We start from the raw sequence: 13,081 nt of genomic DNA on the forward strand, positions 1-13,081 counted from the left end.
TCAATTTCTCGATCATCCGGTCCACTAATTGGACTTTTCTGTATTAAATTGCCATCGGGTGTTACAGGAACAGGTTTTCCGTCTGCGCCTTTTATCAATAAGGCATCTTTGATTGGTTTACCTTCTTTATCGATCACAGCAGAACCTTTTTTAACAGCTTGTCCATCAGGGCCTTCTATAACAGAACCTCGAATTAATTTGCCATCGTGAGTAACAGGCACCGGTTTACCGTCAGCGCCTTTTTCCACTGTCGCACCAGGAATAACTTACCTTCGGGGCCTAATACAACTGAACCTCTTTTCAATCTTTTTACCATCAGGTGCAACTACAGCAGCTGAAGGAATTGGTTTACCGTCTTCAGATATCGGCACAGGCTTGCCTTCGATACCCATAACCACAGATGCTCCTGGAACCGATTTTCCATCAGGCCCTACAACTGATGGACCAACTGTAACTGGCTGACCATCAGGAGTGCGTGGAGTTGCATCAGACAAAGGTTTTCCATCAGGCCCAAGTACTATTGGTTTACCATCAGGTCCATATTTCAAAACCGCTTCCTTTATAGGTTTGCCTTCAGAGTCTGGAACCATAGTACCTTTATCAGCGGAGATTCCATATGGTGTTTGAACTTCAACATCTTTCAACGGCTTTCCATCAGCGCTGACAGGTATAGGTTTTCCATCTGCACCTTTAATAACTGAAGCGTCTTTAATTGGTTTTCCATCAGCACCAACCACTACGGAACCCTTCGGAAGTGTTCTGCCACCAGGTTCTTGTACTATTGCATCTTGTATTGGTAAGCCTTCGACATCAAGAGCAACTGGTCTATCGTCCGCTCCTTTAATTATCACTGAACCAGGTATTGGCATTCCGTCAGGCTTCAATACTGGAGAGCCTTTTTGAATTGTCTTACTATCTGGACCTAGTATTTCCGCTCCAGGTATAGGTTTACCATGACCCCCAATTGGTACAGGTGCCCCATCACCGCCAGTTTGAACTGACGAATCTTTTATTATTTTACCTGTAGGTCCGACTACAGCTGTACCTCTATCCACTAGTGTTCCCTCAGGACCCAGTATCGTTGCTTCAGGAATAGGTCTTTGATCGGGACCTACCGGCACTGGCTTACCATCTACACCAGTAACCAAATATGAATCTCTTATGGGTCTTCCATCGGGCCCCAACACGGCCGATCCGCGTTCAATGACATTAAGATCAGGGCCTAATATTGAACCTTCTCTAACAGGAAAACCATCTTCTTTAAGAGGAACAGGTTTTTTTTGTTCATCGGCCCCTGGAATCAACGTTGCTTCGCGAACTGCTTTTCCATCAGGTGTTACAACAACAGAGCCCTTTGGAACCGGCTGCCCATCAGGTCCTAGCACAACGGCATCTTTTATTGGTCTACTTTCTCCATCAATTGGCACAGGTCGACGTTCTTCATCAGCACCCGCGATAATTTCGGCGCCTTTTATTGGCTTTCCGTCAGGACCTAAGATTTGTGAACCTCGCCGTGCTTCGTCAGTTGGAGTTTCTTTTCTAGCTGCTGCCGGTGCTGTTTCAACGGCCACAGATTCAGTTTCTGTAGGTTTTGCCTTCCCTTTCTCCTAATAAGCATAAAAAATATTAAAATATGATATAAACGTCATGGCTATTTTTTGTTTGTAATCATTTTGTGTATACATTATATCATTGCAAAGTTAAAAATCTTTATGATACCGAAAATAAATTTAATTCTATAATTTTCAAATTATATTTATATACAGATCTACATATCTATATAAACAAATTAAATTATTAAATTATTCAAAAGATATAGAATATTAAAATGAAAATTCATTCTAAAATACAAGAAATGAATTTTATGCACGAATAGTTTATCTGCAAAAAATCTACTTGAATACTTTACATTCACTTATAATTTAAACCGTTTTCAAACAAATATATTTTTAGAGTAATTAAGGTATATATTTAGTTTAGGTAGAAATGGTATAGTATAATTTGAAATAAGAATTTCACACCTAACTCATATAATAAGAAGTAGGTTTATCTTACCACCGATGAAGGAACTCCCGATACAGCTTCTCTGTCTCCCTGAAATAATAATGTAATAAATATTTAATTCGTGCAATTGAATTCAATGCAAACTACTAATTTTTATCTTTATCTTACCACAGCTGCAGTAACGGGTTTTTTCTCTTTCTGAAATAAACATATAATAAATTAGAATAATATAAATTCGTAAATAGTTTTTAAGCCACTAACTTCAATAAATATTAATTAATAAAGTTCCTTCAATTTTTGCACCATTTGAAATGGGTTGTTTGAATGCAGTACAGTATACTTATATTCCCTACGTCAAATATTTGAAAGTAACAGTAAATCTCTTCAATTTTTTTTTTTAAGATCTATAGTAAAAGTACTATGTAGAATCTATGGATTACAGAAAAAGTATATCTTACCACTGCTGAAGGCACAGCTTCCCTGTCTCCCTGAAATTAACATAAAATAAAAATATTAGTTAAATAAAATAAACATATATTATGTAATGTGTATTTATGGTAACATAATAACAAATTTATGAATTGTTGTTTTTTATGAGAAAATCTAGAAATAGTAGCTTAAAAAATGTTTATAAATCGTACAGTGTGCGGGAGTAAAATCAAATGAAAGAAATCTGTTTTTTATTGATTTTTAAATTCGTTCTATCTGCCAAAAGAAGCACCATCGACTATCATCTAAATTTCGATTTAAAACGTAGTCGAAAACAGGCAGGCAGAAAACAGCCAATTATATCGAAAATGTTTTTTCAATATATAGCGTCTTAAAACTTAAATATCAAAAAACTTACGACTGGTCCATAATCTTCAAGGGCTCGATCGTCTGTTGATGTTCGCTGGCAAGTGACATATTCAAGTAAATATATGCATTTGACTCTGTCATCGCAATTCCAGGCCCTTAAGTCAGTACACGAATCAAACCTCTTCAGACGGCCTTCGCTCCTGGCATGAACCAGCTCCTGGCAATCCTTGGGCTTCAAATAACTCCCGTACGTTCTACTCCTCTGGGTTATATACGACATCCTTGCGGATTATCATCGGCGTACGCAACTTTGCCTACGTAAAATTTATTGTTTCTTGCACTAAATCATAATGTCAGTTGTGAAAAACGTTTCTAAAATGCTAGATCTTAATCAATTGTGTTTCATTTTGTGGAATTTATTATTTTAAAAACGACATTTGAAAATTAATGGTTTACTGTGCGTATAAAAAATGGAAATTGATATTTGTTGTTTTGTTTTTGCTCAGCTTACTAAGCAAATATAGTAGGTTTGAACGTTGTTTTTTATTTTTTCATTTCATAATAATTTTGATAATTTAGATGGAATAACTAATATTGTCACATTATAATAATCATTTTGAAAACGTAGGTAATAATTTGTTTGCTCCAATAAACTGATATTTCTTCAGTAACACCATATCATAGACAGATTTGACATTTTGATTTTGTGTTCTATTGCTTAATAACAATTTTGTGGTATAATATATATTATATACTAGCAAACCCGACGAACTCCGTTTCGCCACCAGATGGTTTCGTGAAAAAGATGAAGAATTTTTTTGTTTGTTTTATATTTGAAAAGGAAATATTTGATTTTATTACACAACAGTAAATTTATTTCGATTACAAAAATGAAGTGTTTTTAGTAAACTTCTCTAAGTAAATAAAAGTGAATCCGCAAATTATCCGTTTCATTGAAGTGCTCTTTGGTAAACCACATTTTTTGTTTTTTGGTCTGGCGTTAACACAAACAAAGCGGATGGTTTTCCAAGTCGTAAACAGGCAACGTATAACTGCCCATGTGAAAAACAATGATTTTCTAAATAATCTATTTCAAATTTATCCCGCAAACACTAAGCGATTGGCCTTGCGACTTGTTATTGCGAACGCAAAACGAACTGAAAATTGCAATCGTTTGAAGTCAAACGGAAGACCAGTCGGAATCATTGGTATGTCACCAAATCGCCGGCAATTTTTTATTGAATGGTGAAATTCAGTGCGTGTACATCATTATTCTTTGCGGCAAGAATTGCTCGTTGACTTAACCAAGCATAATTCTGTTAATTTTCACTAATGTCATTACTCGAATTTTTAATTACGGTGCGTGAAGTTCCAGCAATTTGCATTAAGGCACGATGCCATGCACCACTAATTTTCTTAGCTATAAATCTTGCGGAGCCCGAGACCTTTCCAACGAATGCAAAAATCGGTTCGTGCGTTCTGGAGTTATATCGTCAGGAAGCAAAACCCGACTTATTTTTATATATATGTAGATATATATCTATATCTATTATACGACAAATGTATTTAACGATTACGATTGAAAATTCCTAGGCATATTCTATTCAGACAATTGGTTTTTAAAGGTATTGCAACTTGCTGTATAAGAAACACTTGCAGTATTTAAGATACAAAATAGGGGTTTTTATAATCCATTAATAAATTCGCAACATGTGTTACACGTCCCACGAGCCACGAGCCATTCAGCAGGACAAGTGAGGGACCATTTAACTTCGCGCAGGAAATACAGATTTCAATATACTAAAATTGGAACGATTCTCAATCTGAGAAAAAGCAACCAAAATAAGTATAAGATACAAATTATACCAATATTTTATCAAGCAAAAATTAATAAAAACATCCCAAATTTTTCATAGAGGCAGAAACTTTAGAAATTCGAAAGTCATCCTTGAATATGAATGATTTAACGAATCAGTTTACCGAAAAGAGACAAAGTCAAAAGGAATGTATATTTAATTTGATTTGGTTGTAATATTTTGAAAAACTCGTAGATTTCAATTCCGTGACATTTTTAATTCGTGAGAAACCTTCTTAAGGACCTCAAAACAAAATCTTATACGCAGCCAGGCCAAGGCACAATACTCCTTTTGTATGACTGTTTTATTAAATTTTATTCAGTGCGTATCTAAAATTACGATTATTAATTAACATAGTAAGTTATAGTAATCGCAAAAAAATCGAAAATGAAAATTTTTGCATATCTTCACGTTTTGAAGGTTTTTGAATATTTTAGCATACCTTAGAAAAACTTTACTTACACGGTTTAAGCAAATTTCAAACTTTTTTGAAAAAATTGTTTTTCAAAAATTTTAAAAATATACAAAGTTTTATACTTCAAATATAAACTTTAAATTTATAATTCAGTTTCAAAATGTATATATTTCAAATGCGTTATTCTAATCGTAAGAAATATATCCTCAGATGGATTTATTCGGCACCTTTGCTAATGTAAATTTTCCCAAGTGTTTTGAGCGATAAGATCGTCACTGTATATTTTATGAACGATGAAAATGTTTGAAATAATTGCTATTCATCATTGGTCAATATTTAAATTTATCTCGATTATTAAATTCTGGTACGGAAAGTTCCAGAAATTTGCCTTAAGCAAATGCCAATGCCATGCACCATTAGTTTTTTAACTTCCCGTAGGGCAAGTTATAGCAATCGCAAAAAAGTCGAAAATGAAAATTTTTATATATCTTTACGTTTCAGAGGTTTCTGAATATTTTGGCATACCTTAGACAAAATGGATGCATGTGTGTGTGTATGTGTGTGTGTATGTGTGTTCGAGTACAAATTTTCGTCGACGATTTCAGGAACACGGATGATTCGATTTGAATCAGTCAATAAACATTCGATTCGTATTGATAAGGAGATGTGCTGATTAGTTTTTGGCAAAGGCAGGTCTAGCCGTTCCGAAGATATGGGGCAAAAAGTGCCAAAACAGGTAACACAGTTTTTAAGAGAACGAAGCGTCCGATTTAAATCATTCAAAAAACATTTTACTTGTATTAACAAGATGAAACACTGATCAATTTTTCATGAAGGCAGGTCTAGCGGTTTCGGAGATATAGTAAAAAAGTAAAAAAAAACGCCATCCTGCGGTCAAAAAATATCATTAGACATATGCACATCAAATTATCAGATATTTTATAAAGATTATTAACAATAAGTATAAATTTTGTTTACATTCCTGTGGGTTCCGTACCAATGCTTATCCGTTAGACGGCGGCGCAGCGCTTACGCGCTTCGATATTTCGTCTCTATGCAGTTAAAGCAGTACGATTGCTTTGAAAAAAAGTTCAGAATTTCCATAATATTTCAAAATAAATTTTTCTTCAAAAAGTCTTTTTTTTTCAAAAAAAAGTAAATTTTTGTCAAAAATTTATAGTTTCTCAAAAATCTAAGTATTCAGAGTAAATTTTTTTCAAAAATGTTAATCTTTAAAAAAAAAAAAATGGTACGGGAAGTTCCAGCAATTTGCCTTAAGGCACGATGCCATGCGCCCCACTAGTTTATTACTGTTTTTTTCTCGAATATTAAATTCTGGTACGGAAAGTTCCAGCAATTTGCCTTAAGGCACGATGCCATTCACCATTAGTTTTTTATCAATTTGTACTACTAATTTTCTAAAAAACTTTACTAAATATTCTACTACCATTTTTCTATTACATCGGTCTTGTTCAGAAACGCTGGTCAGAAGCAAGCCGTGCGTAGCAAATATTTATCGAGGGGTAGAAGCGCAAATCGCGAGTACATCAGGGTATCGCGGCGTGCATTGTGACTTGTATCTGCGGACAAGTGCGACTGGATTACAAAAGTGCATTTAGCCGGGCGGTACGGGGCGGCGCTGGGCTGAGCTTAGGGCGACATCGAGAAGGGGATATTTTATACCCCTATTACGGTTTTATAAAAGCATAATCTGATGATTATTTAACATACACCTAACCAATACGCAATTAATTATGTTTTTATGCCTATTCATGTGGAATGTTTCAATTAGTAAAACAATTCATATTTTGATAGAATTAATAAATATTATAATGACCATGCTATTTTATTTAGACATGAAAGTTTTACAGGAAACAAGATTTGAAATCACCCTGTAAAAGATATTTCATCTGTGTAAATGTAATGAAGTTTATGAACATCTTTTTGATTTGATTAAAATAAAGTACACATTAATCTTTGTTCACACAGAAACATTTTACATATATACTCATTCTTTCATAAAAAAAGCGCCATGATGTGCAACAATTCTTTGACTATTATGATTTGTGCACCAATTATGAAATTAGTTAAAAATATTGAAAATAACTATTATTACTAATTATGACAGTGACGTAATTTCGGCTTTTCCTTTTTGGACCGGATCGCGTTCCGGAACCAATAATGATTTATGAAGAATTGGCTGACATATTCAAAAAAAAAAAAACACTTTTACCCTCCATCGGTCGGCGTGGCCTGGCCAGACTTTTTTCAACTTCAATTAAAAAAATAATACTTCTAGTAATCCTATCGACTTGAAATTTCTTGACTTTTCCTAAAATTTCATTAGCTGTTGATCAATGAAAAAACCAGGACGAAAAAATGTACAGAAGGATAATTATAAGGATATTAACTTTTTTATACTTTGAACGGTCGGAGTGGTCTGTCTAGACCACCCATACATTTTGTATGAAATATACGCTTTTTGATGTATGTAAACCAGTATTTTGTCTTTTTTCTGGTATTTTTTATTCAAACTGCATTTTATATATTCTTTGCTATGTGTTGTAACATGAATGTTAGTATTTTCACGACGAGAGTTCCTTGAAAACCTACCAAACTTATTGGTCATCGCAAACATTGAAAATCGGATGGACGGTAAAAAAAGAAAAAATATAAACTATAAATATTTACTACTTTAATAATCGTTAATATATATGACACCAAAAACTCATTTATCCCATATAAATGCATGTAAAATGAATGGTGGTTCAGCCAGACCACTCCGACCGTTCGGAGTCTGGTCTGGATTTTTTCCCTGATTTTTGGCCAAATTTTTATATGTATTGTTATGTATAAACCAGGATAGAAATAAACCGGTATTTTTTCCGAATCGTAAACCGGATTCTTTTGCTGAACTGGAACTTGAACCAAACCGTAACAAATACGAGAACCGTTTAAACAAAAATGTTTGAACCGATATTTTAATTTTAGCACTTCAGTAAAAAAATATTAGCACTATATATATTACATAATCATTAGTGCATACAATGTTCACGTAAAAGTTGTACTTTGTTTAGTTATTTTGGCTATTCCATAACTCATAAATTTTCGAATTCTAATAACAGATCGTTCATTTTTTGGGTCCACATTCGTATTTAAATACCGCGTAAATTGGGGTGTACCCATATTGTTTGCCTTGCGATTATATGATGGGTTCTCAACAATAAAAGAATTTTTAGAAAAAAATAATAGATAAATAAAAACAATTAAATCCGTAATAGTTTATGATTGCATATTTGATAATAAAACTGAAACGTTATTTTGATAAACTAAACTAAAAATAATTTTTAGTATAGCGAGTTTTAGATTGTTGTTTTGTCGCAACTGCTCGAAAATGTTGAACAATCTGAATCGACAGGTATGATTATTAACTGCTTATTTTAGTAATTAATTAGCCAATGTTGAAACAAACGGTTGTTTCTACAAAATATGATAAGAGTACATATTTATATCAGTCTTGATATAGAACCTTGACTTGGAAAAAGGCTATTTTTTGTATGAAGCTAGTAAAAAAAATTAAATTTTTCTATACATTTTTAAGTTCAACTTATTCATCATAAGATCTTGTGATAGAATAAAATCCAAAAAAATATTATTATAATCTTCCTTTCCGATTTCATAAAAGTTTGGAAACTATGTCCCGAATTGCACCGGCCAAAACAAGCCGCAGCACGTGTGCGTTCACAGGCGCACGTGCTAACATTTCAGGAGTCCTCAATGCTTCCGCAATCGCGATGGGGTAGTTGGCCGATGCTAAATCGCTTTATGCTGATAAAATAATAATGCACTTGTGTTTTCTCTTGTGGTACTCATTCAGAGTTATTCATTCCTCAGATTCTATGAAGCAGATTATTTTAGATAGATAGCTATCTTTAATTGAATGCAGAAATGATTCAATTGTATATAAGAGTACCTAGTGTTTATTAAAAATATTGAGAAATATATATATATATATATATATATATATATATATTTCTCAATATTTTTACACACACACACACACACATATATATATATATATATATATATATATGTATATATATACATATATTAATTTTATGTATATATTAGGTTGTCAAATATCCGCTTTTTTGCTCTTGGTTTATAATACAAAAAGGCGGAAGGGAGATATTTGACAACCTAATATTTTATATCGAGCCTCTATATAAACGATATTCAAGAGTCCAAGACATGGAAAACATTTTTTTTTGTTATTTCTCAAGATGCAATTACAATCTGTATTGAAAATACAAAATACATTTAGCAATTATGAATAACAATATGTAATATCAGAACCAAAATAGAGTTTACCCATTAGTATCCGTTTTTTTGTGATGGAAATGGAAAACATTTTGAATGTTTCAAAGCAAATATGAACCACAGCAACTAATTAAAGATAGAGATAAAATAATATTAACCATGTTGTTCTATATTTCAAAATATTTAAGTATTTTTGTCGTTTTATTTCTTTTTCTTTAGGTATCCAATAAATTTTAGTTACTTAATTTACATTTATTGATTTTCGACATTATTCGACTAACCAGACATTCGATCAAGTACAGATTGGGGCATTATTATCATCAGTGGTATCGATCATATTTCTTCAGCTAATTTCCAAATTTTTGGTACATATGTTTTAATTTTTTCCATTACATATAATAAAAATGTTACATTTCTAATTGAAAAAAAATATACACAGCTAAAATATAATAAATGCTTTAAATTCATCAAAAGATCACTGGCTTCTGGACTTATATTTGACGCACTCGTTTCCAAACGATGCTCTAGTAAATGTTAGTATTGAGCGCGGAGTCAGCCATTCATCAACCTCACATATCTCAGAAACTATTGAATGTTCCAACTTTAAATTTTTGTCAAATATTTTAGTAAAGTGTAGTAACAATGTGTGCCAAGTTTCATCAAAATCGAATTATGCATTTTTGAAAACGTACAATCTGTTCCAATACTAGTATTGAGAACGAAGCCAGCCAGCCATCAACCTCACATGTCTCGGAATCTATTGAATGTTCCAATTTTAAATTTTGGCCAAATATTTAGTAAAGTGTAGTAACAATTTATATGTCAAGTTTCATCAAAATCGAATTATGCATTTTTGAAAACGTACAATCTGTTTCAATACTAGTATTGATAGCGGAGCCAGCCACCAATCAACCTCGCATATCTCATAAACTATCGAATGATCCAACTTGTAATTTTTGTCAAATATTTTAGTTAAGTGTAGTAACAATGTGTGTCAAGTTTCATCAAAATCGAATTATGCATTTTTGAAAACGTACAATCTGTTTCAATACTAGTATTGATAGCGGAGCCAGCCACCAATCAACCTCGCTTATCTCATAAACTATCGAATGATCCAACTTGTAATTTTTGTCAAATATTTTAGTAAAATGTAGTAACAATGTGTGTCAAGTTTCATCAAAATCGAATTATGCATTTTTGAAACCGTACAATCTGTTTCCATAATAGCATTGAGAGCGGAGCCAGCCACCCATCAACCTCGCATATCTCAGAAACTATTCAATTATCCCATTTAAATTTTGGTCTCAATCTTAGTAAAGTATAGTAAAAATGTGTGTCAAGTTTCATCAAAATCGCTAATCGCATTTTTGAATACATTCCATCTGTTTAAATCTAGATAATAGTGCAAAGAATTGTTTTTCGCTAAAATACTCAAATTCTTTTTCTGTTTTCATATAAATTAAATACTGAAATTTGTTAAGTGTCATATGCAGTAAATCGTGCTAAAATGAAAGTCTGAATGGCAAATGACTAGAATAATAGCAAAATTAATTCCATATCAACCTGCGGTGGATAGGGGTGATTCGTTATGGTCTGCTCTTAAATAACGCTCCATAGTCAGGGTGATATTTGATTCTATTTATTATAGCTTATATTGAACGAAAATATTAATTCCAAGCATAATAGAAATATACAAATATATTATTTAACTCAAGTCGTAGCTGTGCAAAATTCCTTACTCATACAAAAAAACCTACAAAGCATTAAAAAAACGTTTAAAAAATAGCATGTTAAGGAGATTTATAGTAAATACGAAATAAGAATGGTTAAGTTCAATATTCCAAAGTGTTTGCTCTTTAAAGAAAATATCAGGTGGATGTAACCTATAGAGGCTGATCTTCATAAACAGTTCCATGATTTAACAATTAACACGTTGAACGCCACTATAATACCAGATTTTTTTTACCATGATAACTTTATTAAATAAAAATGTTAAGTGATAGTTATGGAACTTTATGTATCAAAGAAAAAAATATTTTTTTGCCAAAATTCCCGAAAAAACGCACTTATACGACGGACATGACCCTATAATAATTTTTTTTTTCTTCTACCAAATCGCGTATATCAGACATATATGTCTGACACGGTTTATGTAGAACTTCTTAGCGTCCGACAGACTGATATGACTGACATGGCAATTAAAGTGTTAAAAAATACATTCGTTACTTTTTGAGATTATTATTTCATTTACGGGGTTATTTCAATAATGTACTATTTAGAGGTATTATATTTCAATTATGTACGACTTGGTAACTAATAACTAAAGAAAAGTTGATCTTGGGCTGAATATGCGCTATCACATTTGAAAATCAATACAAAAATAGTTATCAGATATTTAAAATGAGCATACACCAAGATTGTTAAGAATAAATATAGTAATTTTTAAACTTGTAGTCTTGTAGTAATTCTGTAAATATCATTTCCATTTTAACAAGATCGTTAAAATAAAAATATTTTACCAAAATTCTTAATAAATGTGAACTTTATATAATAATTCTCTATAACTGTATACGTTTGTGTAAACGACCTAAATTACCATTTCAGAATTAACTAGTGCCTTAAGGCAAATTCCTGAAACATTCCGTACAGTAATTAAAAATCTTGGTACGGAACCGAAAAAAAATTTACACAAAATGTGTATACATTATTAAAATCTCTATAAAATATCTGATAATTTGATGTATACAAATGTCCAATAAACATTTTCGACCGCCAAATGACATTTTTTAACGTATTTTTATTGAGAGTCCATAGCAGCTGGACCTGCTTTCCCAAAAATTTGATCAGTTCTTCATCTTGTCAATACAAGTAAAATGTTTTTGAATTATTAAAATCGGACGCTCCGTTCTTTTAAAAATTGAGTTACCGTTTTTGGCACTTTTTGTCCAGTATCTTTGGAACGGCTAGACCTGCCTTCGCCAAAAACTAATCAGCACGTCTCCTTATCAATACGAATCGAATGTTTTTTGAATTATTCAAATCCGAAAATCGTTCCCGAAATCGTCGACGAAAATTTGTATCCGAACACACATACATCCATTTTTTCTAAGATATGCCAAAATCTTCAGAAACCTTAGAAACGTAAAGATATATAAAAAAATTTATTTTCGATTTTTTTGCCATTACTATAACTTGCCCTACAGGAATTTAATTACAGATATTTTCTGTAGCAGGTTTGCGAGGTAGTTTCATCCCGGTTCTACGATCATAAACCCCATAAACCCTTATTATAAAACAAACAAAAAGTCTCCAAATTGGTGGGTCGTGCCCGCGGTCCCCGTCCGGCCAGTAAGTGAAAAATGCATATCCAGCGCATCGAATGGTCGACGATTCAGGGCTCAGGCAGCTGTTGACAAGCCGAGATTTACCCACGTGCTCGAACAGGGATGCTGTCAAATGCCCAAATGCATAAGAGAGAAAACGATATTATTATATAAACCAATGTATCAAAAAAGGACAGGGATACCGCGAAATTTGTCACATGTTACAAGTTTATCTGTATATAAATTTAAAACACCCCACAAGAATCCAATCAGTTTGCAATTAGAAACCGAAGCAACAACAGGATAACTCTGATAGTTATATGTAATAAAAATAATTATTTATATTTAACATATCCTATGTTAAA

This window comes from Ctenocephalides felis, unplaced genomic scaffold (assembly GCF_003426905.1).
Source record: "Ctenocephalides felis isolate EL2017-DRISC unplaced genomic scaffold, ASM342690v1 CF-g0.4_SCAFFOLD_01492, whole genome shotgun sequence".
Classification (NCBI taxonomy): domain Eukaryota; kingdom Metazoa; phylum Arthropoda; class Insecta; order Siphonaptera; family Pulicidae; genus Ctenocephalides; species Ctenocephalides felis.